General features: G+C 44.2%; 1 long non-coding RNA gene and 1 pseudogene across 2 annotated transcripts in view; both read right to left on the bottom strand.

Annotated features, from left to right (window-relative positions):
- The window catches only part of LOC310890912 (nuclear pore complex protein Nup153-like), an 89,796-nt pseudogene extending 84,374 nt beyond the window's left edge, over nucleotides 1–5,422 (bottom strand). The window contains exons 1-5 of the transcript in view: nucleotides 5,411–5,422; nucleotides 5,160–5,370; nucleotides 2,787–3,035; nucleotides 1,444–1,583; nucleotides 1,236–1,361 (exon numbers count right to left, since the gene is read on the bottom strand). The product of the transcript in view is annotated as a nuclear pore complex protein Nup153-like (transcript). The remainder of the gene's footprint in view (nucleotides 1–1,235; nucleotides 1,362–1,443; nucleotides 1,584–2,786; nucleotides 3,036–5,159; nucleotides 5,371–5,410) is intronic.
- An 8,021-nt stretch (nucleotides 5,423–13,443) lies between these two features.
- On the bottom strand, nucleotides 13,444–15,014 carry LOC310890926. The gene is made up of 3 exons (XR_014577354.1): nucleotides 14,906–15,014; nucleotides 14,334–14,379; nucleotides 13,444–13,515 (listed from the first exon to the last, which is right to left on the bottom strand). It is a non-coding gene; the product is annotated as an uncharacterized lncRNA (long non-coding RNA).
- Between the last annotated feature and the right edge of the window lie 620 nt (nucleotides 15,015–15,634).

The raw sequence follows: 15,634 nt of genomic DNA, 5'->3' as shown, positions 1-15,634 counted from the left end.
GTGCCTGTTGCCTCTTGACCTGGCACTGGGCACCGCTGAAAACACAATGGCTCTCTATGCTCTTTGCACCATCCATTCAGGTATTTATATACACCAATAAGATCCCCCCAAACCTCCTCTCCTCCATGCTAAACAGGCCCAGCAGTCCCTGCCTCTCCTCAGAGGAGAGGTGCTCCCAGTCCCTTGATCTTCTTGGTGGCCCTTCGCTGGACTCTCTAGTACCTTGCTGTCATTCACAGCAAGCAGCAAGAAGCAAGCTACTCTCTCCTTTAAAAGCCTAGTATTTTGGTTCCTCTTTTTACCATAATGCAGTAATATTGTAAAAAACAAAAATAGCCGACCAAAGAGGGTTCCCAGCTTTGCACCACAAGGTTTCAAGGTTTCCCGTAAGTGAGGTACTTGTACTGCCCTTTTTCCGTTGCACAAATGGACTGTCAGAACAGAGCCAGCAAACCCGCGTTTTCATTTTCTTCAAATTCCTTTTGATTTATCGATAAAAGTCACTTTCATTTAAATACATTCCTACCAAACCTGATTTGACTTTCCTTTTCGATTCAGCTCTAGCTAATCAGAGTTGTCAGCAGTTTTTATTTGCTATTTCCAAGAACTCTTGGGGGCAAATAACTCTCTCCAAGAACTATATGAATCGTTCAAAACAGAAAGCATGTTACTGCTTATCTTGGGACTGCATTTAGTCCTGCATGCCTCTGTGTACCAGAAGAACAAAGGATCAGCAAAGTTGATTTTAGATATTTTCAAAGACTGCAGGTTTATACAACATATCCATAGCATGAATGTAGGCATGCTTGGAAAAGAAGATCCACAGATAAATATTAGCCAGGTTTGACTACTGTAGCTTTTGCTACCATAAACACAAGTTTTCAAAGTTATGCTGTCATTGGCTTTTTTGCATCAAGTTATTTTAACGTAATGTAGTCAGAGGCAGACAATGGCACTTAAATGGAATTTTTTGAAAGACCTAACAACAGAGGAAACCCCAACTACCAACAACTAGCCCAAACTGTCATTCTTGTTCTTTCTGACAAGTATTACCTGTGGTAAAAACTGTCATTAAAGAATTTAAACAGAAATCAATCTCAGACGTCTATTTTTGTAGACCAAGAGGGCAGAAGAGCAACTGTTACCACATATTCAGCTCCCTGCTCAAAGCTCCTTTGGCAGTGCTGCTTTTTTTATTTCCATCACTATTTCCCACTACACTACTTTTCTCATACCTGATAAGGTTCCGTCTTTGGCTGCCTTGATCTTACAGCTGCACCACCGGCATAGGCCGTCTTTCCGGGGTAAAATGGAGAAAACCCAAGCTGGTTTTGCTTAAAAACAGACGTGCTTCCACGTACCTACGGAAACACAGTATGAGAAGTGGATAGAAAAACAGGTACACATTCAAACTGATTAAAAGAAATACTGTGCAGTACTTACAGGACACAGTCCTCCAAAAACAAATAAACTGAATGCAGGTTTCTTAGAGCTAGCTGCAGAATGCTGCGAGAGGGAATGAGTTCTTTCAGCTTCTGTGGGCCAGAGCAGTGACGATGAAGTATTTTTTAAAACTGCAACATCTGCCAAAATGACGTATGCTAGATGTAAATGCCTCTCGTACGTACAGAACTTTAACAATAAAGATCACACTAATTCAAGTTCTTCAATACAGAAAAATAAGCATGACTTCAGCTTCTTTAAATAGATCAACTTCACGTACAGACTGAAAACCAAGTATCACCTACAAACTTGAAAACTGTTCACAGAGCTGCAAGTAGTTTTCACCAATCTTACCAAGTTAATACTGTGCTTCCAATGCAGATTTTTTTTTCCTTCAGGCTAAGATAAAAGAGGACCGCATAAACATCAGTGCATTTGTACGGACAAAGCTTTTTTCTGTGTTGGTAAAAGGCTGGAGGCCAGCACAGATCATAATCGCACAGGTTTTAAACCTGGAAGATTCCCCAAAGGCTGCTCTAAGAGTTAACGATCTTCTGCCCATGTATGTTTTACGAAGACACACCAGAAAGTTCTAGTGCACTCAGGTTATATTGCTAAAGCCCAGCAACTCTACTCTCAGCTGTACAAAAGTTCTCTGCAAAACCTGCTGAGCACACGTCAGTCCCTGTCTATATGGGGGACTAGAAAAAGCTGCAAACCTGCTGTTCGCCCTTTCAGCGAGAAGACCTACGTACCAACCTACATCGACACGATGCTTATTTTTTATTTTAAAATGGTGTGCTTTCCTCAATGAATTTGGCAAAAGACATGAAAGTATTGACAGCTGAAGCCTTCTACCAAGAAAGGTCAAAAAACAGCCTATAGCTTATGTCAGAGTAGTTTCTTTATCTTCTCTTGCTGAAACACAGGAAAACATCTCGTGTTCCTATTTGTCACCTGCACTTATTCACATTTAACCAGCTGTCTGTTAGATATTCTGAGTCACTCTTCCTTCTAGACAATCAGCCTAGTTGTCAAGCTACGGCAAGTCAGCCTGATTTCCTACCGTCCCAGTTCAAAATTTACATATAACCTAGCTGAACGTGTATATTTCAGCATTGACTCTTTCTAATATCAGGGTATCATAAACGTATTCCAAAGCACGCTTCTATTAAAAAGGTGATAGGATTATATACTTCTAAAACACTAAAAATTCAATTTAATTCTCGCATCCAAAGTTGACATTCACCTATTTTATTTACTAAGGTGATGTGGAATATTAAAGAACGCAAGGTACTTCACATTAAAAAAAAAGTCAATTAAACAGAGAACACAAAAATCACCTTCATCAGATGCTCTAGAGGAGGAATCACTGGTTGTTGAGATGTTATCATCGTCTTGTTGAGAGGTAGAATCTTCTATTTCTTTTATGAAGGACAGCCTAGGACTGCCAATGCCAAATATAGAAGATGTCGAGGGCTGACAAGGTGGGACAGGAGAATCCAGCATGGTATAATTCAGACGGCTCCGATGAAGAGAGGGCCTTGTTAACACAACTGGGAAGTTCAGTGCTGATCTACTTGTGGATGGTTCTAGACAAGAACAGGGAGATAATTAGCTTTGCTATAGACAAGCTCACAGAAGCCAAAACCTGTTTCCTATCGACAGCCATGCTATTGCCAAGTTCTAAGCGCAAAAAGAGAGAAGCCAAATTTAACTTCTTCCTCACCCAGATACGGTTGCATCTAACTGTCTGGCTACAACAACAACACTGCTTGCGATACACAGTATTAATGTTGCATCCAGAAGTAGTTAACTATGAGGATTTACAACACCACATTCTGACCCCGTGCTCAAATGCTCTAACGCTGACTTGGCCGTTCACTAAATCAAACATATATACTCCTTCTCCCATGTACAGCTTGCAATAAGCTTTACAAAATTTGAGATTACACGGTAAATTACAGATAACACTGCAGCTTCCATAATATTGGAACAAAGGTTACATTAATCTGAATACACAACATGAAAATGAACGTTTGCAGTACTTTTTTCCCAAGTTCTTCCATATCAGCTCACGTTAGAGGCAAAACATCATCTCCTACCCATTAACTATTGGGATTTTGACCCAAGGGACAAGGATGTTGACCCAAGTAACCAGATGAGCATTTTTCCCTCTTGAAGCAAAGGGTCTGCAAACAATGCCAGTGGCCTGGAATAGGTGGCCTTGAAGTCTATCTTGCTAAATGAATGGAACTATTCATGGGTATTTTGCCTGATGAAAGCCTACTGTCTCTCCCAGGAATCTGGGCAATTCAAATGACTTTGAGCCACTATCCTCTTGATACTTGAACTGAAGCTTAAACTAGTTAGTTCAATCTTCATAACCACTGCAGTACCACTAATTAGCTCTCCAAACCATGAGCAGATTTTTAGGACAGCACCGTTTGAGATACAGAAAGTTCTTCAGGCGGAAGGCCACCCAATATAGGCTCCAGCACACTGATACCTCAGAACTGAAGAAACACATTGGTTTCAAAATGTAGTAATAATTAAAAAAAATAATCTTATTCTTAAGCATAGTAAGCAACACCCACGGACAGCAACATAAGCTGCAAAAGGTTCCAGGGTGTCCACCTGCTCCTGATCTCCTGGAGTTAGCAAGCTTGCAGTGCAGCTGTTCTTACTGAAAGCTCCTTTCACGCAGTTACATAGGAAAGCCAACATGTGTTCCTCAGTCACGAAGACCTTCTCTATTCTTTTCTCCAAACTCATTCCCAAGCTACAGCTACACAGAAAGCCATCAATCTCCTTGTTTACAATTAGATGAGATTGGAGGCAAAGATATTTCCTCCTTATTTTTTGATTCTGCCAACAACAGAAGCAACTGACTTTCCACATTATCTATGGTTACCTACGCACGCTCAGACAAAACTTCTTCACTTATTAAAAGCTGACTTCCCCAAAACAGCTAATTTAAGAGAAACTCAAATAAGAATAGATGCAAATTTATACAACAGGACTACAGGAACAGTGAGAGGCACTGGATATAAGACAAATTAATCTTTCATGAGGTAAAGGAGTTGCAAACCCCGTTGCCAACGGTCCAAATACCTTTTCAAAGACACCCCCTCCCCCCGCGTAGACCTTAAAGTTATTGAATATTTTAAGGATAATAATCTCATAAACCACATCCGTGCACAAGTTCCCCAGTTCACCATCAAGTTAACGAGGAACTTTACTAAATTGATCAAAGCCCAAAACAAAAAAAAAACAAAACAAAACAAACAAAGTCGGGACACGAGACGGAATTTTCCTCTGCCATTCTAGCATCTAGTCTTTTGTTTCGAAGACTGCAAAACAAATTAATTTTTTTAATTGCCTTAGGCAATTAGACAGATTTTCATTCCATATCTTTTAAAAGATGGAAAATGCAACCCAGCACACTTGCAAATGACTTATTTTCAGCATTTAGCACCTGGCTAATAGAGTACCTAAAGTTAACTGATGCCTTCCAAGAGCATAAGATGTATGCTTCGTAACTGTGTATACAGTTTAAAGCTAAGACGGTTTCACAAACAGTTGTTTTGACTTTTTTTGGGTTTTTTTCATTCTGTCAAAACCCTCATTCCAATTTCCTTTTGAAATTCAGATTCAAAACTAGAAATCTGTGAATAAATACAGATGGCCAGAATTACAAATGATTTTTCACATACCTCGTCTACTAATTCCTGCTGGTTCAGGCGTGAATCTCTCATCGATTATGGTATCTTCATCTGAATAATCGTGGTGATAGTTTACCGGAGTCTCCTCCTGGTTTGCAGATTCATTTCTGTCTACACACTCCTCCTCACGCTTATTGAAATACTTCTGCAGCCAGGCCGGTACAATATTTTTCACAGTTTCTGTCATTCTGCTAATTAATCCCTGCTTGAAAGAAAAAACACTTGTTTAATTACAGAAACGCAGTCAACAGCATATGCTGGGATACCACCTTCCACGGACCTTGAAGACAGATATTATACAGCAAATATTCAGAAGACGACGACGAGGTTGATCCCTGGCATAGGATCGCTACACTTCTGGTAAACCTAAATTCACCTAAGATTGATTTACAACTACCTATCACTTTCTGCACTTCCAAGTGACCTTGGCAAGGTTCAAAGTTTTGAAACCTCTGCCAAAATTCACCAGCAGGTCGTCAATCTGCAAGGCTATCAGGAAACTCTACGCCTGAACAGCTCCTGACCTACAGACTTGTTCCAGGACTCTTCCTCTTCGCACCCTCCCGTGAAAACCAACTAAACCAGAAGTTCAGCAATTATCTACTGCGACAGTCAGGACCATACTACCCATTAAAATCAGTGAATCTAAATATTTTCAATTTTAGTAATGCTGAATTGCAGTGACTATACGCACAAAAACCAGTTCTGCTCTCAACAGTCAGGCTAACCCAGAAGATGTCCTGGAAGAAACACAGCTATAGCTATAGCACCAGCACCTCCTCTTGCAAGAGCCTTCTAAAGCTGTTGCTGTATTTTGTAGAAGACTGACTCTGCGGCATACATCGGGTACGATCAGAGAATTCCCACCTGACCGAAAGCCCCAGGAACTACGGTTAAATAAAAGATAAATTAATATAAATGAATATAATTAATAATAAAAATTAATAATAAAAATTAATATCCAGAAAGCTGACAATCATGAGCTAGGCATCCTGCTAATCATCCCTCCTGCAGGCAGGGGGAAAAAAAAAAGGTAAATTAGATCCAGGACTAGTTCCCAGGAACTTTGAAGCTGCTAACTATACTGCCTACAGTGCCCAGGCACCTTCAGAGCTTAATGGTAAGAGACAGAGGGTTTGGTGGGCTGTAATTACGATCACAAGCACACAAAACACATCTATTTAAGTATTTCTAAGAATCGACTTATCGACTAAAGTTGTAGGGGGAAGGATGAGAAAAACAGCGGGGTAGGGATCAGAACCAGAGGTATAACCTCACAAAATCGCATCGGTCGCTTTCGTGCCTCCCCAACTGCATCACTGAGAGACAATTAACATTAAGCCACAGAACCTTCTGCAGAGTGGACATGATATTGAAAATAAACTGAAATTAATTGACAAATGCTCTAAGCAAGCTATCTGCTCAAAGCTCGTCCTTTTACGTTATGAACATTTGCACGATTCGTCTGGTTACAAAGCTAACTGCTATAATAAATGCACACATGTAACACCTATCAGTTTGTCTATTTATCAAATCATTAAAATTCTTCCCCGATAAGTTACTGTTAATTTGATCTGCGCTGGATGTGCAGCAGCCATTCTCTGTGCAGAATCCCCCAGATATCCCCACGCACGTGTTTGCTCTGGCACACTCTTTAAATAAACCTACTGGAAAACACGCAGAGATAACAGACAATGGAAAAGTTAGAAAACCATCTCCACTGATTATTTTTAATCCACGTGTAAGGTTTATCAGTTAGCTACACAGTGTCGGCACACGCAAGCTATGGCACTTTCAACATTAATGCACTGTTCAAGCCAGAGGTTTCAACGGTTGCTCTGTAAGCGTGGGGAATGTTTGCATTGCCCTTCCAGGCCAGCTTTAGATGGACAAGATTGATTGTCAATATGTGGTATAAGGGACTTGGCATTTCTGCAAGTGATAAAAACCTAAATGAGCAGCTATCCATGCGTAGCGCTCCCTTGGTTTTGCATATGATAATCAATCCCCTCAGCTACGTTGCTCATTTAATAGCGGAGAGGTTTTGGCTGAACAAACATGTGCAGAGGGCATCTCCAGAGCATCTCTCTGGGCGTCCTGACATTTCTTAGCAAAGAGCTGCTGGGAGGGATCTCGGCGCGTCCCCCCTCCAGCACGGGGATTTTCACACCCCGAATTGACGGACCGCTTTCACCATCAACCTGCTGTACCCTACAGCACAAACGAGAAGCAAAGCCTGGCAGGTAACGTTCAGAGAATTGATGATGGGCTGAGGAGGGGTGCAGGGAGCGGGGAAAGCCCTGGGGGTGGCACTGGGGGTCCTGAGGGCAGCGGGCTGGGGGTGAAGGGGAGGGGGAGGAGGGGGGTAATGGGCTGGGTAGAGGGGTAAGGGGGTAAGTAAGGGGCTGAGGGGGTAACTGAGGGGGTTAGGAAGGGGCTGAGGGGGTAACTGAGGGGGTTAGGAAGGGGCTGAGGGGGTAACTAAGGGGGTAACTAAGCCGTTGAGGGGGTAACTAAGGGGGTAACTAAGCGGTCGAGGGGGTAACTAAGGGGGTAAGGAGGTGGGTAGGGGGTAACTAAGGGGATAAAGGGGCGGGTAAGGTAAGGGGGTAAGTAAGGGGGTAACTGGTGGGCTGAGGGGGAAGGGCCCGCTGTGGGGGGGCCGCTCCTCACCCGCTTGCTCCTGGCACAGGGGGGCTTCGCGGCGCCCAAACGGTGGCGCCGCCTCTTCACCTTGCCGCCGGCCGCTCCTCCTCCTCCTCCTCCTCCTCCTCCTCCTCCTCCTCCTCCTCCTCCTCCTCCTGCTCCTCCTCCTCCTGATCGGGCTCCTGGGCTGCCGCCCGGCGCCCCGCCGCCACCGGCCCTGCCACCGCCGGCCATGCCGCTGCCGGTCGCGCCGCTACCGGTCGCGCCGCCCGAGGCCATACCGCCCCCCCCCCGCGTTCGGTGCCGTCACGGGGCCCCCCCGCCCCCCGCCGCCACGCGCCGCGGGGCCTGCCCTGCCCCTCGTGGGAATAAAAATGTTGTTTTTGCAGAGTTACGTTGTTTAAAGGTAAGGAATGGGGTATCGAGGTGTGCTTGCAGCGATAAGAACGCTTAGCAGGCGACCTTGTAAAATGCAGACAACCAGACTCCGTAGAACAATTCGGGGAAAATCACGGTGTTGAGTCAAGTCAGGTAAGTGAAGAACCATTACCGCTTCAACCAGTAAAAAAGTCGAAAGAAATTCGAAATTTAACAGGCCGGCAACTGAAGGCCATGCATTGTCTGGGAAGCATCAGACAGATTGTGAGCCTGGATCACCCCCTCAGTGGGGAAACAGGGGAGGGTCCCGTCATCAAAAAGTATATAAACTGGGTTTTGGAACCAGCAGGGGCGCTCCTGCTCGTGGGACGCCCGCCACTGCGATCGCGAATAAATTCCTGCTTCGCTGAGCTCCTCGCCTGAGCCCAAGTTATTGGCTACGGAGTGTTTCTCACAATTTGGGGGCTCGTCCGGGAGCCAGTCGCCTACTGGGGAGCCCCACCGCCGCAGCAGCAGGAAGGCATGCCCCGCTGATTTCAGCGGTCCTGTGCATCGACGGCGGCGGTTCTGCGGAGAGCTGACAGAGGGCCCGAGACTGATGAAAGAGGCAGGATCCGTGAAGGAGTGGGGAAGGGAAGAAGGCAGGCACTCCGGCTTTGAGAATTGATCCGGTAACTCTGTGCACAGACCAAGGTAAGAAATAGGAAGTATTGCCTTGGGGGTCGGGTGAGACTCTGTGTGCCGTGTGATTGAGACGTACTTTTGTACGGAGCGAGTGTGGAGTCCTGATCCGCGGTTCCGCAGCTCCGCGAGGGGCGCGGCCGGAGACGGACGAAGCGTGAGATAAGGGAGAGAAAGGAAGAGTCTCGGGAAATGTGGTGTATGGTAAGCCCTTGCACGGGGAAGTGCTTGGCAATACACCAGGGAAATTTGGTGTGCGGTAGTCCTCGCACGGACGGGACGCCCGCCACTGCGATCGCGAATAAATTCCTGCTTCGCCGAGCTCCTCGCCTGAGCCCAAGTTATTGGCTACGGAGTGTTTCTCACACCCTCCCCCTCCCTCCCTCGCGCGCCCCCTCCCCTCACGGGAACGCGCGCCCCCCCCTCCCGCTGCCGCTCCCGTTCCTCGCCCCGCCCCGGTCCCGTCCCGGTCCCGCCGCCCTCCCGCTCCCGCCCTCAGGACCCGGCCGCCATAATGAACCCCGGCCCGGCCACCGTAAGCACGGGGCTAGGAGTCACCTCCAGAGCCTCCCCGCGCCGTGGCGCCGACCGCTGGTGTGCCGCAGCACCGCGCCGGGCGTGGGACGGCGCCCCGAGCCCACAGTGCTCGTCAGAAAAGCCCCGCACCGACAACCGATACCCCCGCACCGACAACCAACAGCCCCCACGCCGACAACCAACGCACAAGCAGTGTTTTAGGCCGGATTCGTGGCCCCGTTGGTCCGGGAGGCAGTCGTCACGCTAAATTCTACCCCACGGCAGGGGAACGATGGGCATCGTGACAGATCGCCGCCCCAGAAAATAAACACATAAATAAATAATAAAAACGATAACGGGACATGAATCGTGCCCTTAATAACAGACATTGGGCAGTGAAATCACCGACTTCTGCAACAATACGTGCTCAGGGAACTGACTAAAACCCCTCCTGCATCGGCCATGTAATAGCTAGGCAAACATCACATAATACTTCCCTCCCTCATGTACACCAAACCTATTAAGGCAACCATAGTAGCGTGATAACGTGATTTTTCTCCTCCAGATCAGCGTCAAAGGCAGCTACGCTAGGTTTGCTCATAAGTTCAAACGCTGCTTTATTTATTTATTTAAATGCCATTTTTCTTATTTAGAAGGATTTCCATAGGGTGACAGGCCTTTAATGACACGACTCAGAAACATTTGCCGATGCAGTCAAACGGTGTCTATTAACGCGAGGCACTGAAGTTAATTGGTATTAAAAATGAGCCAAAACGAAAGGCAAGTATCTGCGTGTCCAGCAGAATGACAGCGATCATCACCATTTGATCAATCTTCCCCCCACTCTCTGTTGCAGCTAGGTACAACGAAAAGAGTTTATGAAATCATTACGGGACATTCTTGTAGAAAACTTCCTCAAGCTTGGAAGAAAAAAAAACATTTCAGCTAAGTAAAACAGAAAATAACTGGAAGAAGTGAAGTATGGCGGTGTTGGAAAAGTTGCTTCAAAGACTTGTTTAATTAAAAAGAAGGAAGAAAGCAAGTTCCTACTGCAATCCCATCTTTGTCAAACTGATGGCGGGCACCAGTACGATGTGTTCAGCTAACACAGGCTGGAAGTTGTAACTGCAGCTGTGAAGTTTACCCAGTAAAAAGACTCCGCAAAGCATTCTAGCAGTTCCGATGCAATCACTGCTTCCTGAATTTGTGACTCACGGTTAACACGGCAGTACAGGAAGAAGTCTGGCATTCACTGCGCTCTTACGGTAAAGAATCTGCCCTGCGCACACCATCCCAAGCCAGGTATGCGCTCCTAACAGGAAAGGACGATAGGCTGATAAGTCTCAGCAGAGGGAAAAAGACATCAGAGAACTACTTTATAACAGCAGCATGCGGGCTGCAACCAACGTTCTCTTCCTCTCATCATTTTCATTTCTGTGGACTCCAAGAGAATACACTCCCAACATTTTTCAGCTCTGGAGAACAAACAGCCCAACCAATCTCATTCACTGAACTACAAAACTGGTATTTTCGCTATCTAGTCCAGAAAAGGAGGCGCACGTCTCTAACGTACAGTGTAGAGACCTTGTTAATAGGCAAAGTCTGCATAAAATAGGTGGCCACAGCCTGATTTTCTGACGTTCAGGGCCTTGGGTCACACACCACCACAGCATCAGACTTAATGAAGTCACCAATCTATGTGGGCCTCTCGTTACACAGGTCACATGTTATGGACCAACCTCTCAAAGGCCAAAAAACAGCACTGATACTGCCGGGCCAACACACATCTGTAGCATCCCATTTCTGGGTGACAACACAATGAATATTTCCACAAAGTACTCGATGCAACCTAACTACTGTGTTTGGTGATGCAAAGCAAGCCGTGTCAAAGCAGCGTAGCACCCAGGCACATTCCTGGAAGATGTTTTGCTGCTCACGTTGAAGAAAATAGATAAAAAAATCCTGTGCAGTTTGCACTTCTGAGCTCAAGTACCACAGCTATGCACTGCAATTGAAGTGGCATCAAACCTTGTAAGGTTTTGAAGCTTCAGCACTGCCATCCAAATTCAAGGAGGCTGCATCTATTATCTTGAATTTGCCCCAGCTCAGTCCCCTGAAACAATTCCATAGACACGTACAAGCAACCCTTTTCCCACCCAGATTCTTTGCTTCATCTATTCCACCTCTACCTTGTGTCATATTCTTATTAATCTGCCCCTCAAAAGACTCCCTGGCTCACACAAAGAAGCAACCCAACAAATCCCTGTTCCCAGCCACGTTGCTTTCATGCTTTGGGAAGAGTTAACTGCAACAGCTCTAACTGTGATGCCACCTCACCCCCTCCACCTATGTGAGGTTCTTTGCCTTCTGTCTCCTCCTACGTGTACACCTGCACTAGAACCAGGAAGAATGTGCTTCCTACAATACTCCAAGAGCCTCTTCTGTTTCAGGATGTCATCATTTCAATTCAGGACTGAAAGTATTCCTAGCAAAAACCCAACAGCTAATAGCTAACAGAAGCAGTTGCTGGTGATCAGCTACAAGTAACCTGGAAGTACTGAGGAGTCACAAAAGAGAATTTGCATTACATTTAAGAACAGCATGCAGCTTAGGACCACTGCTTTCACTGACTACACTAAGCCATAAAAAAGAATTGGATTCTTACCTGCCATCACAGCAATTATGGTTTATGTTGCCCCCAAAACACACACGGCAGTACCAGAACTGTGTCAACTAGCTTTAACAGCTTCCCCAGCTATTAAGTACAGTAATTTCTGCTTCCTTTTTTTTCTTGGAGGAATATTCTTTTGTTTCCAGCCTCACTTACTTATTATACACACTGTTAATTAGCAACTATTTCTCCATACTCATAGGGTTATGGAGTCCCTATGACTGGAAAAGACTCTGTACCCTTCAAGATAAGAACAGCATAAAGGCAGCAACTCGCAAGACTGCTCTAGCTTAAAGCAAAGCTTTCCTCATTGCTCTCATCTCCTTTGACTTGAGTGCTGTCATCCTTCTACCAGAGCTTTAAAAACTTCATTACCACGAATGAAGGAAGACCAGAGCAATCAGAGAGGGTAGCAGAGGGTATAACTTAAGGAGCTGTTACTAGGATTTTTTTGTTGTTCCTGGTGGACTATTTTTCTCCTTGCCAGCAAGGAGGGAAAACCAGCAAGTTGTTTTCTCCAAGATTTTTTTTTTTTAGGTTTAAGAACACGGATTATGTTGTAGCAATTTCTTCGCTGTAAAGCGTCAGCTGAGAAGTCTAACAGTAAGAAGGGCAAGGGAAAACTGAATGCTGATGCAGAGAGTGCCAGCAGACATCATCCTCATTCCACGGGATGTTTGTAGCTATGGCAGTTGAAGTCTACACTTCCATATGCTTAACATACCCTATTTATAAGCCAATTTTAGCTGACCTAGCATGTATCAGTAGTACAGTTAGAGCCAGCAGCCTGCAGGAAAAAGTGGGCACAGGTGTTTCCATAGCAAGGCCTGTGAGTGTCTCCCATACATACTTCCAGTCTAAGCAAGCACATGAAAGGCTTGGCTTGTCGCTTACCTAAGGAACCAGGAAAACAAGGGGAAGCTAGATTTTGCTTGTGTCCTAATGCCCATATAAAAATAAAGACAGATGAAATACCCTTACTACCTTGTTAAATTCCATAAGCCGGAAGAGAACGTGCTGCACACAGGTACAAGTAAAATCCCTTGCTGGCAGGTTTGCAGAAACAAATTTTTTATTTACACAGGCAAGTCTTATCTTTAAGATAAGACCCCATTTACCTCTTTACATTTCTCGAATATTTACATGACTTCATGATGCTCCAAGAAGGGAGTGATGAACAAAAAGATTACAGAAACTGTCAAAAGCATAGCAAAAAAACCCCAACCTATCATTGTGCTTTAAAACTTATGAGCTAGAATAATGTAGAAGAAATGTAGTTTTAGCACTTTGGTCCTAACGGTCATGCTCTAGAAGACACTTAAATAGCAGAGGGGATTTCAGAAGTGACCGTATCCAGAGGTTGCCAGTGACAATTCATGAGTGAATCGTAGAGTTCTTCGCTTGTCTCCGTGAATTGTCTGTTCATTTCATCAACATCCAAGTAGAGCTGTGGATCTGAAAATAAAAGCCTGGTAAGTCCAAGTATCAAATCTGAGGCATGCGCACAAAAAAACTTCATGTGAAATGGCTAACAAAATGTATTTTAAGCTAAGTGTAATAAGCTATTAGATCTACTAATTTTAGTGAGGTATTTAGTCCTCTAAAATTTTGAGCCTCACAGCTCCAACTTTTGGGAATTTGTATATTAGAAGGCTGGGACTAGAATTGTCTTTCAAGATAAAGACAAAGACAATGTTTAAGATAGTAAAGATAACGTTTAAGGATAATCAGCCATGAAACCCTCCCAAGAGTCATTTAATTCACTTCTACGGCAATACACGTTACATAGGATAGTTTCTAAACACTAACACAAAATGCCTCCACGTGAGGAACTTTGCAAACCTTCCAGGACACAAATATGTTTTGTACCGTATTTGTAAGTGCAAGCTGAATCCTCCTTTTGGAATCTGCAACATAAGCTTTTACCTCAGGGTGGAGAACAAAGCTTTTGCATATTACTGAGTTTCTAATACAAAATCTGTTTAGCGGAACCAATACAAAGAACAAAATTCTGTCTTAGACCATTTTCAAATGGGAATGAAGGCACAGGTACAAGAAACCTGCTGCGAAGCATTGACAGTGTCCCGTTTTACTTGATGCGGTCAGTGTATGCTGTATCAGCTTTAAAACCCCAGCTGAATGCAGATCAACCCCACAGAGGTTTGACCTCAGCTGAATTTTCAAGATGTTCTTCATCCAGTAGAGGTTGGCTTGTATTGTTAAAAGGCACAAGTATGGCTAAACTCAAGTGACAATGACAGAACCCTTATTACCGTCACTAATTAGGTCATCACCGATTGCAGTCATAACTGAAGATTCCTGAAAGACAGAAAAGGCTAAGTTTAATCATAACTCATTTCAGAAAGCATCACAGATTCAAAGTGCTGCAGTCTCAACCCATTCCTTCTTCCTACAACTACAAGGATAGATGGCATTTTATCTATTTATTTTAAGAAGAAAGCCAATATTACAGTACAGGTTGGAAGGGACTTCCGGAGGTCACAACTAATACATTGACCACGATAAGACCACTTACAACAACTGTTTAATTTGCTTTAAGCAAAGCAAATCAGAAGAACAGGAACAGAAGAAGCGTACGCAATTATGCTGTCAAAACCATTCTTTGGTATGCGTGAACAAATAATGGTGTATAAATCACTAATTCTATGGATTTACTATTTAAGCACTTAAATACAAACACCTCTGAATGGAATCTGCTCTTTTAACTTCACACTAAGCAGAAAGCATGTTTTCAACTTCGGATTCTTTTTGCTGATTCACACAAATCTGTACAACATATTATCTGTGAAATATTTTCTTTACAGCAAGCGTGCACTATCTTTACCTCAAAAACAGCTGGAGCCATTAAAGAATCTCCTAAAGAGCAGTCTCCAACAGCTTGCATGCTGTCATAGGGAGCATAGGAGCTGTAGTTGTAGTCAGCGTAAGCATCGTAACTCCTCTGCGAGTGGTAGTTCTGGTAATCTTGGCAATAAGCATTATAGTTGTATGACTGGTACCGCTGCAATTCTGCTTTCAGTCTGAAACATGAGAAGTTGCATACAGTCAGAGAACAGAAACTGTAAACCCAGTTCTGAACTTAAACAATTTGTCAGCTTACATACTTCAAAACTTAAAAGGAAGCTTTCCTAAACAGTCACCTAAGTGACAGCTTAAATCACAGCTCAAAACCTCATTTCTATAGAAGCAAGCATCCTCACCTTTGCCAATACCAGAAGGAATTGTTCTCATGGATTAACTCCAGAGCCTTGACATGGTTACCTGTACACATCAAGTATTTTTAGCGTTGGCATAAGCAAGCTGCTGCTAAGTCTCTGTGCTTTGCTAAAGATTGATTTAAGACCAGAGACATTTATCAAGCACAGCTGCTTTAAAGATGCAGTCTTAACCCTTCTATCTTTTGTTTGGTTAATTACTAGATCTTATTTCCAGAAAGAAGTGAATGGAGTCAGATTATCCATTTCAAAGAAGCATCTGACGCTGCCTGTCAGTTTGCCATGTCTACCTCCACCTGCTCAGTTTTTTTGTTTGTTTAAAGTCCATTAAACATTCA

This window comes from Anser anser, assembly GCF_964211835.1.
Source record: "Anser anser genome assembly, contig: HAP1_SCAFFOLD_101, whole genome shotgun sequence".
Lineage (NCBI taxonomy): Eukaryota > Metazoa > Chordata > Aves > Anseriformes > Anatidae > Anser > Anser anser.
This window is presented reverse-complemented; position numbering and strand designations above follow the sequence as displayed.